The sequence below is a fragment of the Cupressus sempervirens genome, chromosome 7 (assembly GCF_028749045.1).
Source record: "Cupressus sempervirens isolate cs-2001-9-10 chromosome 7, ASM2874904v1, whole genome shotgun sequence".
Classification (NCBI taxonomy): Eukaryota; Viridiplantae; Streptophyta; class Pinopsida; order Cupressales; family Cupressaceae; genus Cupressus; species Cupressus sempervirens.
Genome location: NC_143124.1, coordinates 883,156,045 through 883,166,378, shown reverse-complemented (window position 1 = coordinate 883,166,378; position 10,334 = coordinate 883,156,045). Strand labels below are relative to the sequence as shown.

At 33.3% G+C, this 10,334-nt stretch overlaps 1 pseudogene; it reads right to left on the bottom strand.

Annotated features, from left to right (window-relative positions):
- Positions 1–7,336: 7,336 nt before the first annotated feature.
- On the bottom strand, positions 7,337–8,075 carry LOC149550304 (antimicrobial ginkbilobin-2-like protein; annotated as a pseudogene).
- Between the last annotated feature and the right edge of the window lie 2,259 nt (positions 8,076–10,334).

Here is a 10,334-nt window from a genome sequence, read left to right as displayed (position 1 = left end):
ATCCTCCCAAATGGATAAAAGAAAGGAATTTACATTGGTTTGATCGTAACCATGTGGTCAGATACCTTGGCATTCCCTTTGGTCTTGATCCTTCTTTGTTAGATATGTGGGAATGGATTTAGAAGAAAATTGAGAGAAAGAATCTCAAGTAGGAAACTCACATTCCTTCCCTTGCTAGAAGAGTCCAAATAGTTTAGAAAGTGCCTACCTCCCAGGCTTTATACTGAGCTTCCACTTGGGTTTTTTCTAAGACTCATAACACTAAGCTTGAAAAAATCCTCAAGGAGATGTTATAGTCTGATGGTTTGGTAAATAAGAAGAGACATTGTGTTAAATGGAAACGGTATTGTTATCCAAGAAACAAGGGAGGTCTTGGATTGAAAGAACTAATATTACAAGGAATTTCACTTGTGGCTAATTCAATCTTCAATTCTCTTTATGGGAATGAGCCTTGGAAAGTTCTTATTAGAAACAACATTTGCAGATCTCAAGTGAAAAAATGGAAACTTTGGAAAGATATTTATTTTCATGACATGGTGTTTGGAAATTTTGATATTAAAACTTTTGGTTCTAAGGTTTTTTCCTCTATTTGGAAGGCATGGTGCCAAGTTAGACCTCTTATCTTCTCTAGACACACTATTTGTGAAAACCCTACTTATGTTATTAAAGATAGATCTATTTGGTTGGGTATTTATTTCAGAGATAAACCCTTGGCACTAACCAAATATTGTTCTACCAAAATTTGGAATAACAAAGGCATACCCTTGTTCAAGATATTGTGACTAACAATGGTAGCATTCCATGAGATGTTCTAAAGAGAAAATTTTATATTGTTGGACATCAAAAGAAAACCTATACTCTCATTCAAAAAGTAGTGGACAAGTGGTTTCCTAGTAATCTCATTTCTATTGATGATTTGTTTAATAAAATTATATGGAGTAATGTGAATGTATTAAAGGATTTTTCTTGCAAGAAAATTTATGAGAGTTTGAATGATGATGTTGGTGACATTATTAACCATATTATGCTGGTATATGGCTTTATCTGGCCTTTTAATAGGTGGCTTTCTATTTTTGAGTTTATCTGGTAGTCTAATGCTAAGCCTAAAAAGTGTTTCTTTCGATGGATGTTAATTCTTAAAAATATTATTGTCATGTCTTTTTTGTCTCAAATTGGTAAACAAACCATCTTTTTTTCTATTTGTCATCATACTAAAACTTTTGAACATCTTTTTTTTCAATTGTTCTTGGGCTTCCAAGATTTGGGCTTTATTCCATGGTAATAAAGTGGTTTGGAATGCTCATCCTGGGATATCATTCTTTAATGTTATAGCTAGCTTTGTTGAGTCCTTTGACATGCATCTTAACAAATTCTAGTACATCTTAACTTTTCAGATCCAATGGTTCATCTGGAAGCAAAGGAATGAAGATATTTTTCAATCTAGACCTCGAGTTCTTATTGAGTTTAATCATAAAATCACCTTTTTTCACATAATATCTTAGGTGACTATTGCTATGGAGCTACCAAAGGACATATTTAATTCCTTGATTCATGAAGGTTTTATTGTAGTTTTTCAAAGAGACAACAAGAACTTTTCGTACAATGGACCTGAAGCATAAATGATTATCAATGAAAGTTATAGGGAGTGGAATAGATAATGTAAGCACTCCTAGTGTTGAGCTACCAAATGATAACTTGGAAAGCAAAACCAATAGTGGACCTACATAGGAAGAACACTCTGATTGGGACTCATATAATCAAGATAGAGTTGTCACCAACAATAGGCAAGCTAAGTCTGATGGTTGGGCCCTTAATGATGATAATGCTAGTTATGAAGGGGGTGGAACTAATTGTTTTAAAGTTCCTAGTTTCTTTTTTGCATTATTTTTAATCTTATCTATAATTTCTTAAAATGTAATGGGATATATCCCAATGTTAATATGGGTATTTACAAACTATTTCAGGTGATAGGATATTTGAAAATCCCCCTATTTTGATGACTAGGACTATTGTAATTATTGGCTGCATGTTTTTATGCCTCAGCTTACTCCTTTTTTAATGCTCCTTGTTGACTGCATATACATAATAGAAAAATAAATAAACCAAAAAGATATAGAAGAGAAATATTTTTAGATTAGACACAAATCCAACACATAGCATCATGCAAACTTTTCATACTCAATCACATAGATGGAATATGTCAATCTAATGTTTTTATTGCTTCATTTTTCTTTGAATTGATAAAGTAGAATTAATTTTTTAAAAATATATTGGTCTCTTGTTAGGTACATGTTGAACTTGTACTTAATAATTTCAAATTTTGATAAAATATTATACAATTCTTTCAACATCCCTTCAAAGAAACATCCAATTTTTAATTTCCAAAAAAGAGACAACCATTCTTTATGAAATATTTTATTCATGAAAATTCATTTAGTTGACTCAATGACTATGAGATGTTTTGTGAAAAAAATTATATGTAACCATTTCTATTCATATTTTATGTAAAATTTTATCAAATTGTTGAAGCCAATTTGTTGATCTAACAAAATGTACTTCTAATTGTATGTTTATAAATTTTTGTTCATTTTTCTAGATCAATGATTTTCTCAATATTGATTAAAAAAAAATCTTAGTATCATTTCAACTCATAATAGTGGACAAAGTTTAACAATTTTGTTGTAAATTAATCATGTTAAATTAGGTTTAGATATTTATTCATAACATTAAAATTTCAATTTCTATCTTGTGAACTTTTTTGTAAATGAAATTTTCCTCATTAAATCTATCATAATATTATAATGCAACTACTTTTATTTTCCCACACATGCACACTATTGTTCATAGTGACTTCTATTGCATGTAACTTTTCTTTTTTGATTAATAAGAGGCCAAAGCCAAGGTTAATTATTATTATCTATTGTGTTTAATTATTTCAATTATTAGTTAAGGTTGGGTAGATTTGAACCCAAGACCTCCCATTTAAGAGGCTCACAATTTACCATTGTGTTGTAGGCTCTTGCCTACTTCTATTGCATGTAACTTAATCTACTTAAAATAAATTTTTTTTTTACAAGAATGATAAAAATATTATAATTGCAATATTACTAAATATTATAAAAATACACAAGTAACTAAGATACATTATATTGATTAGAATATTTACACATACTTTACAACCATGAAATATATGTGCATTCCTCTAATTTATCATATGGCAGTTAGGAACCTTCACTTTTTATAAATCTCACTTAATCCATAAAATAAAATGAACAAATAAAATACAGAAATGAGTAAAACAAAAATATAAAATACAAAAATGGGTAAACTATTATTACATTAATAAAATATAAATTTGAGTAAACTATAGAGCCCTTTCATAGGTACACATTTTGATATGATGTAGTCACAAAATTAAAACTTAATTTTGATATTCTTTTGATTTAATTTTCTCTACATGTTTAACATAAAAATTAATTACAATTTTTCCTCATGATGTTCTATTGCATTCTGACAATGGATCATATAGTGTGATAAAAAATATTGATGGAAAATATCTTACACAGTCAATTGAGAAATAATCTCGTATATGGAAATATGATTGTTCTTTTTCATATATACACAAGCTTGACTTTGGCTTTGGAAACATGTTTCATTTTTATTTTCTAAACCAATACATATTAGAGAAGGAAATAATTATTCATTTGATATGTTTAAGGCTTGTCATGAAATTTGTGTCTTCTAGTTTTATTTTGTTTTTCCTCATTCTCCAAATCTCAAAACTTTAATTAAATTACTCTTCTCATTGTTTCATACTTCATTACATCTAAATTATATGTGTTTTTCAAAAAGAAATTTTAATTATTTATTTTAGAAAGTTAAATATTTAATTGCTTTGTGTATTTTTAAAATGATATTAAATTATTTTTCTTCTTTTATGTTTATTGAAGATTAATATAATATTTCTTCATACCACTATTAACCTAGTTTAAATCTAATATTTTTTGAATTGTTCTTAATCTTGTCTATACTTTCTTAAAATGTAGTGGGATATATCCCAATGATAATATGGGCATTTAAAAACTATTTGAGGTGATAGGATGTCTATAAATCCTCCTATTTTGATGTATGGGGCTATTATAATTATTGGCTACATTTTTTGCTACCTTAGCTTACTCCTTTTCTTTATGCTCCTTGTTGACTCTATATACTTAATATAAAAACAAAACAAAAAAAGATATAGAAGAGAAATATTTTTAGATTAGACACAAATCTGACACCTAGTACCATACAAACTTTTCATAATCAATCACACAAGTATAGATGGAATATGTGAATCTGATGTTTTTATTGCTTCATTTTACTTTGAATTGATAAAGTGAAATTAAATTTTTTAAAATATTTTGTCCACTCATAATAGTGGACAAAATTAAATGATTTTGTTGTAAATTAATCATGTTAAATTAGCTTTGGATATTTATTCCTTTCATTAAAAATTCAATTTCTATCTTGTGAACTTTTTTGTAAATGACATTTTCCTTAGTAAATATATCATACAACCACTTTTTCTTGTTCCCACACACACACACACACACTCTTGTTCATAGTGACTTCTGATGCATGTAACTTAATCTACTTAAAATAAACTAATTTTTATAAGAATGTTAAAATAATTATAATTACAATATTACCAAATATTATAGAAACACACAAGTAACAGAGATACATTATATCAATTAGAATATTTACACATACTTTAAAACCATGAAATATATGTGCATTCCTCTAATTTATCATATGCCACCTAGGAACCTTCACTTTTTATAGATCTCACTTCTTCAAATAAAGATGAACAAATAAAATACAAAAATGAGTAAAACAAAAATATAAAATACAAAAATGGGTAAACTATTATTAAATTAATAAAATACAAAAATGAGTAAACTATAGAGATCTTTTATAGATACACATTTCGATATGATGTAGTCACAAAATTAAAACTTAATTATGATATTCTTTTTATTTAATTTTTTCTACATGTCTAATATAAAAATTAATTACAATTTTTCCTCGTGATGTTATCTTGCATTCTGATGATGGATCATGTAGTGTGATAAAAAATATTGATAGAAAATATCTTACACAGTCAATTGAGAAATAATCTTGTATCTAGAAATATGATTGCTCTTTTTCATATATACACCATCTTGACTTTGGCTTTGGAAACATGTTTCATTTTTATTTTCTAAACCAATGCAAATTAGATAAGGAAATTATTATTCATTTGATATGTTTGAGGCTTGTCATGAAATTTTTGTCTTTTAATTTTATTTTGTTTTTCCTCATTGTTTAAATCTCAAATCTTTAATTAAATTACTCTTTCCATTGTTTCATACTTCATTACATCTAAATTACATGTGTTTTTCAAAAATAAATTTTAATTATTTATTTTAGAAAGTTCAATATTTAATAGCTTTGTGTATTTTAAAAATAATATTAAATTAATTTTCTTCTTTTATGTTTATTGATGATTAATATAATATTTCTTGATATCACTATTAACCTAGTTTAAATCTAATATAATTCTAGCTAATAAATAGCGATGTGAAATATTGTCCATCACATTATAATTCTTGAAAACCAAATAATGGGATTTAAATTTTCACTACTAACAAGCTAGAAAGAAATTGACTAGGAAGACTTTCATGATGTTTTAGAGTTTGAAGAAACTAAAAGAGACCCTCACTCCGAAGACAATAAGCATGAAAATTGCTTTAGGGAAAGAAGGTCCTTTAGATTTTCTTAAAAAGTTGTGAAATAAAAATTTCAAGGAGAGGAAGTGGCTAGAATCTGACTAGTAGTACAAACCTATGGTCTTTTAGGACCCGATAATACTAAGGATGAAGACTACATTTAAAAATAAGGAAAATATGGAGGACATCGATGATGATATCCTAGTTGACATTGCAGGGAACCTTGGGTAAATACATGAAATGCACAACTTGGACTATTCATCCCTTAATTGTGAATAAGTTGTCACTACTAAAAACAACTTGGTGCAGTTAGAGGAAGACCATATGAATGGTGGTAACATTAAAAACTACATAGATGCCCTCCAATATAGAATTGATGTGCTGGAAGAAGTGATCCCTCTTGATCTCACTGGATGAGTCTCATGTAGAACACACTAACTTGGGAGTCATCAAAGACAAAAGTAGGCTTCATAGGTTCCTAGAGAAAATAAAATAAGGAGGATTTGGAGGATGAGGAGGAAGAAAAATAGAAGAAGTTCATCTTAGGAGACTCTCCAACAAGTGGCAAGTCATAAGTTTAAATGATTTGCAAGTCTTTCTTGTTTTTTACTTACTTTGGTTGGTTTTAATACTCTAGTCTATGGTGTTTCAAAAGATATTCTATTAGCTTCCCTTTGTTGGGAATCAGAAGACTATGAACTTCATTAGTAATTGTAGTAGTTATGATGGCGATAATATTGTTATCTTTAATATGTTAGAGAACAACAAAAAAGAAGAAGTTAATTTTCTTTTTGATTGATAGCTATTGGTGGAAGTAAGCTTACCTTATTTCTAGTGCTATATGATTTTTAATTATTTTATTGCTGGTTAGTTAGTGGGCTTTAGATTGTAATGGCTTGTTGTTGTGATCAACCTTTGTTGTAATATTACTTTTATAATGTGACTTCTTGTGTGTATTCAGGGTTCTTTACCTACCAACTTTAGTTAGTTTATCAAAATCTTATCATAGATCAACTTTCCACCACTAATATAGAATTCTCATAAGCTCTCAATATCTATATGAAATTTAAATTCATTTTTATTAAAAATTCACCTAATGATCAAATTTATTAAAAAATACCTTCTGATCAATGTCTTTTCCAAATGCTCTAAATCACCAATTAATTGGCTCTTGGATCAAATATAATAGAAAAATTAAAAAGTAACCTAAATTATGAAAAAAAGGTCCATTTCAAAACAACAAATATTAATCACTAAAAAAGAATTGTAAATAGAATTGAGAACTCGCCTTCCATTATGCAATCAAAGAATATGATTGTTACAGATGAGAAAATTTGGTTATATAAAATATTGAGTCCAAAATTTAGGACGAGTCATTACCAATTTTTTAATAAAACCTATTGTATAACCAATTTGAAAACACGGTTCATGAATATGATTAAATGTTTGCAATCTTTATGCTTACAATGCTCCATCCCAATCCACTTGCGGTATAGTTATTGTAATTAAATTGTTCGGCGTGTACGCCTGCCATTATTTGTATGGTGAATCACCCCAATTAAAAGAAAGGAGTTAAAAAATAACTAGTATAGAGACCAATAGGAGTGCTGGGCGAAGGGATAGAGCTCATAGCGCAGGGTGCAGCTCCCCATGAAAATCTGAGCACCGACTCTCTAGCTAGACAAGATGGAGACCTCCTCAATTCCCTTGGAAAGGCAGGCCACGCAGTCTTTCCTGGACATGTCACGTCAGCACATCTCGAAGTCGAAGAAACAACAGCGAATGACCCCTGCGCGAACTTGATAGGATTGCGGGGGCCCTGCTAGATAGATCCGCCAACACATTCCTAACGCCACTGTTAAAGTGGATGTCTGTGTCGTTACTGACGTTTGCAACGCCGTGCCACAAGTTGGTGTCCAAAAAGGAGAGAAAGGTGTAATTCTCGTAGCGAAGGAAGCAACGCTCCAGCTGAACGCAAGCGCCGATGGCGTTGGGGCAGTAGCGGCGGACGACATTCACCGCCTCTGCTAAGGAGGTCCGACAGTCGACAGGACTGCACTAGAAGCACCCCGACAGCTCGTCCGACGTGTCTTGCCCGTAAACAGAAGTGCCGAAGCCGACGTATGCTGCGTTCTCCGTCAGAGATTTAAAGAGCGCTTCGAGGTTGGTATCGAACTGTGAGCCGTTGGAGTACTTTGCCACATTACATGCTGTGTATATGCTGCTCCGCTTGTTCGAGGACTCAGCCATTACAGCAAAAAATAGGAGAATAGCCGCTACAAACATCGGCAGTATCTTTGATGCAGTCGCTGAGAAATACATTTTTGCTGAGAAGATGTTGTAAAACACTGGGAGCAATTAGGGTTATAAATAGATTGGAAACGAGGCGAGAATGATCATGACCAAGCCATGGCTGACTTCGGCAATACACATATTTTAAATTCGTAGAAGCTTCGAACGCACAAATTTATTATTATTAGCAGGTAGATTCTGCAGGCTTGGCCACTACCCTGTCAACATTTTACCTCAAAATGTTATATTATTGAAGAAGTTTTTTTTTTTTATGAATAGTCCTTTTCAATTAATAAAATTTACTAAGATTACAATTCACAAAAAAGGGTCGGGGGATACAGGATCACCCCGCGAATGAGTTCAATCGGCCAAAGCCGAAATAAACAACATGGCCGCAGCCAAAAACTATAAACTATTCATCAAAAAAAAATATTTTAAACAACCTCAAGCTGCCAAGGCAGTACCAGTAGAGAGAGGAAGATCATCTTTATCAGGAAATTCCCATGCATCAGTGGGATTGTGAGGCGGACTAGGAACAGTCTAGCCGTCAATAGCATCTGTAGGATCTGGTGTAGTTGCAGTCTCCGCATCCTTCTTGTCTGACCATGGAGGAAAAATTACCAAGGCCAACCGGAGAAACTTGCCAGAGTGCACCCGTCCAAGGGGAGGAGCCGGAGACTGGCTAGAAGTCCGCCCAGGGGGGGGAGTCGGGGACCAACCAGAACCACCACATTGTGGGGAAGCGGAGCGGTGCCTCCAACCGCCATGACCATCGCTGAGAGAGCGGTGGCAGGGACCCTGGGAGTGCGGCGTGTGTGAATGGTGGCCAGAGGGATGGCATCTGGAATGATGACCGTGAGACAAGGAGGCATTAGCCGAGGCATCCGGAGGCACTCTGGGAATGGTACAAGGAGCATTGCCCCAGTGATTTAACAATTCCTGTAAGTGGGCAACCTCCAGGGCAACTTTATTAGCTTGCACCTGTATCTGCATAATGACATTGTTACAAATGCACGCCTTAGTGTACATTGCAATGTTAACATCCAAAAAACTGAGTGAATAAAACTACATTCCTATCTTTCCATAGAGAAAAAAAAACTTCCATCCTGAAAGTATGCCAAATTTGGAAAAACTTCCAAGGAAATCTGGGGGAATCACCCAGCAGGATCATGTGCCATGAAAAAGGTTCAGGCCTGAAAGGCTTGAAAAAATCTTGAATCTAGTGCTAATAATTCTGAGCACGCTTGCAAAACAAAAAAATATGCAAAAAGGACTCAGGTTGGTCACAGAAGGGGCATTTGGGATTAGGAACCCCAATGTGCTTGAGCCAAGGCCCCAGGTGAAGACCTTGGAAGGCAAGGCACCAAGCAAAGTGAGCAATCTTAGGTTCTGTAATGGCACTCCAAATGGTGTCGAACCATTTTCTCCATTGAGAAAGTGAAGAATGCAAATGCCATCATTGATTAAGCGTGTCCACCATCGAAAGGTGGGGTGAAAGCCATCTGTATCTCATATTGGGCTTATAATTGGTAAATGGAGTGGCAAGAAACCACTTTCAATCATACCACCAAGGACGAACAGACTGAATCCGCACTTTATGAAGTAAGTGCACAGGGATGGAAGATAACAGAAGGTCATAAGTCTGGCGATTGGCACGAACAAGGCGGTATTGAACTTGCATATCCTCCCATGACCTGAAATTCATGGTGACTCTTGAAAAAATGTCCTTGGTAGTGCGGATGCCATGTTTAAAGAAACGCAAAGCACTGGCACCTTGAGTCTTGGCAAGAGGAATACCCTGGAAGGCAAACAGGGGAGACCACCAAATGTTTTGTTGATTTAAGGACAACCCATTGCGAAACTCATCACCAGTCCAACAAAGCCAAGGTTGAACAGCTTCCCAGGCTTTGCAGATGCTCTTTATAACAAAAGAGCCCTGTATGACCACTGGTTCATGCATAGTGAGAAGGGTCTGAAAACCAATCCCCTTCCATGTCGGTCTGTTAGCAGGGAAGCCTGAAGAGATGCAATGCCCGACAAAAAATTTCCAAGCTTCATCTCCAGAAATAGCTCTAATAATCCATTTAGCATAGAGGGCAAGGCCTTGCTTTCAAGTGGAAAGCAGGCCGAGAACCCCAGATTCCCTTGGGAGACAACAGAAATCCCAAGCAACTCTGTGGAAACCATGATGGCCAGAACCAGAGGCCCAAAGAAAATCTCTGAGCAAATGTTATAATTTGAGATAGGAAGCTATGGAGAGAGCCCAACAAGAAGAATAATACACATGGG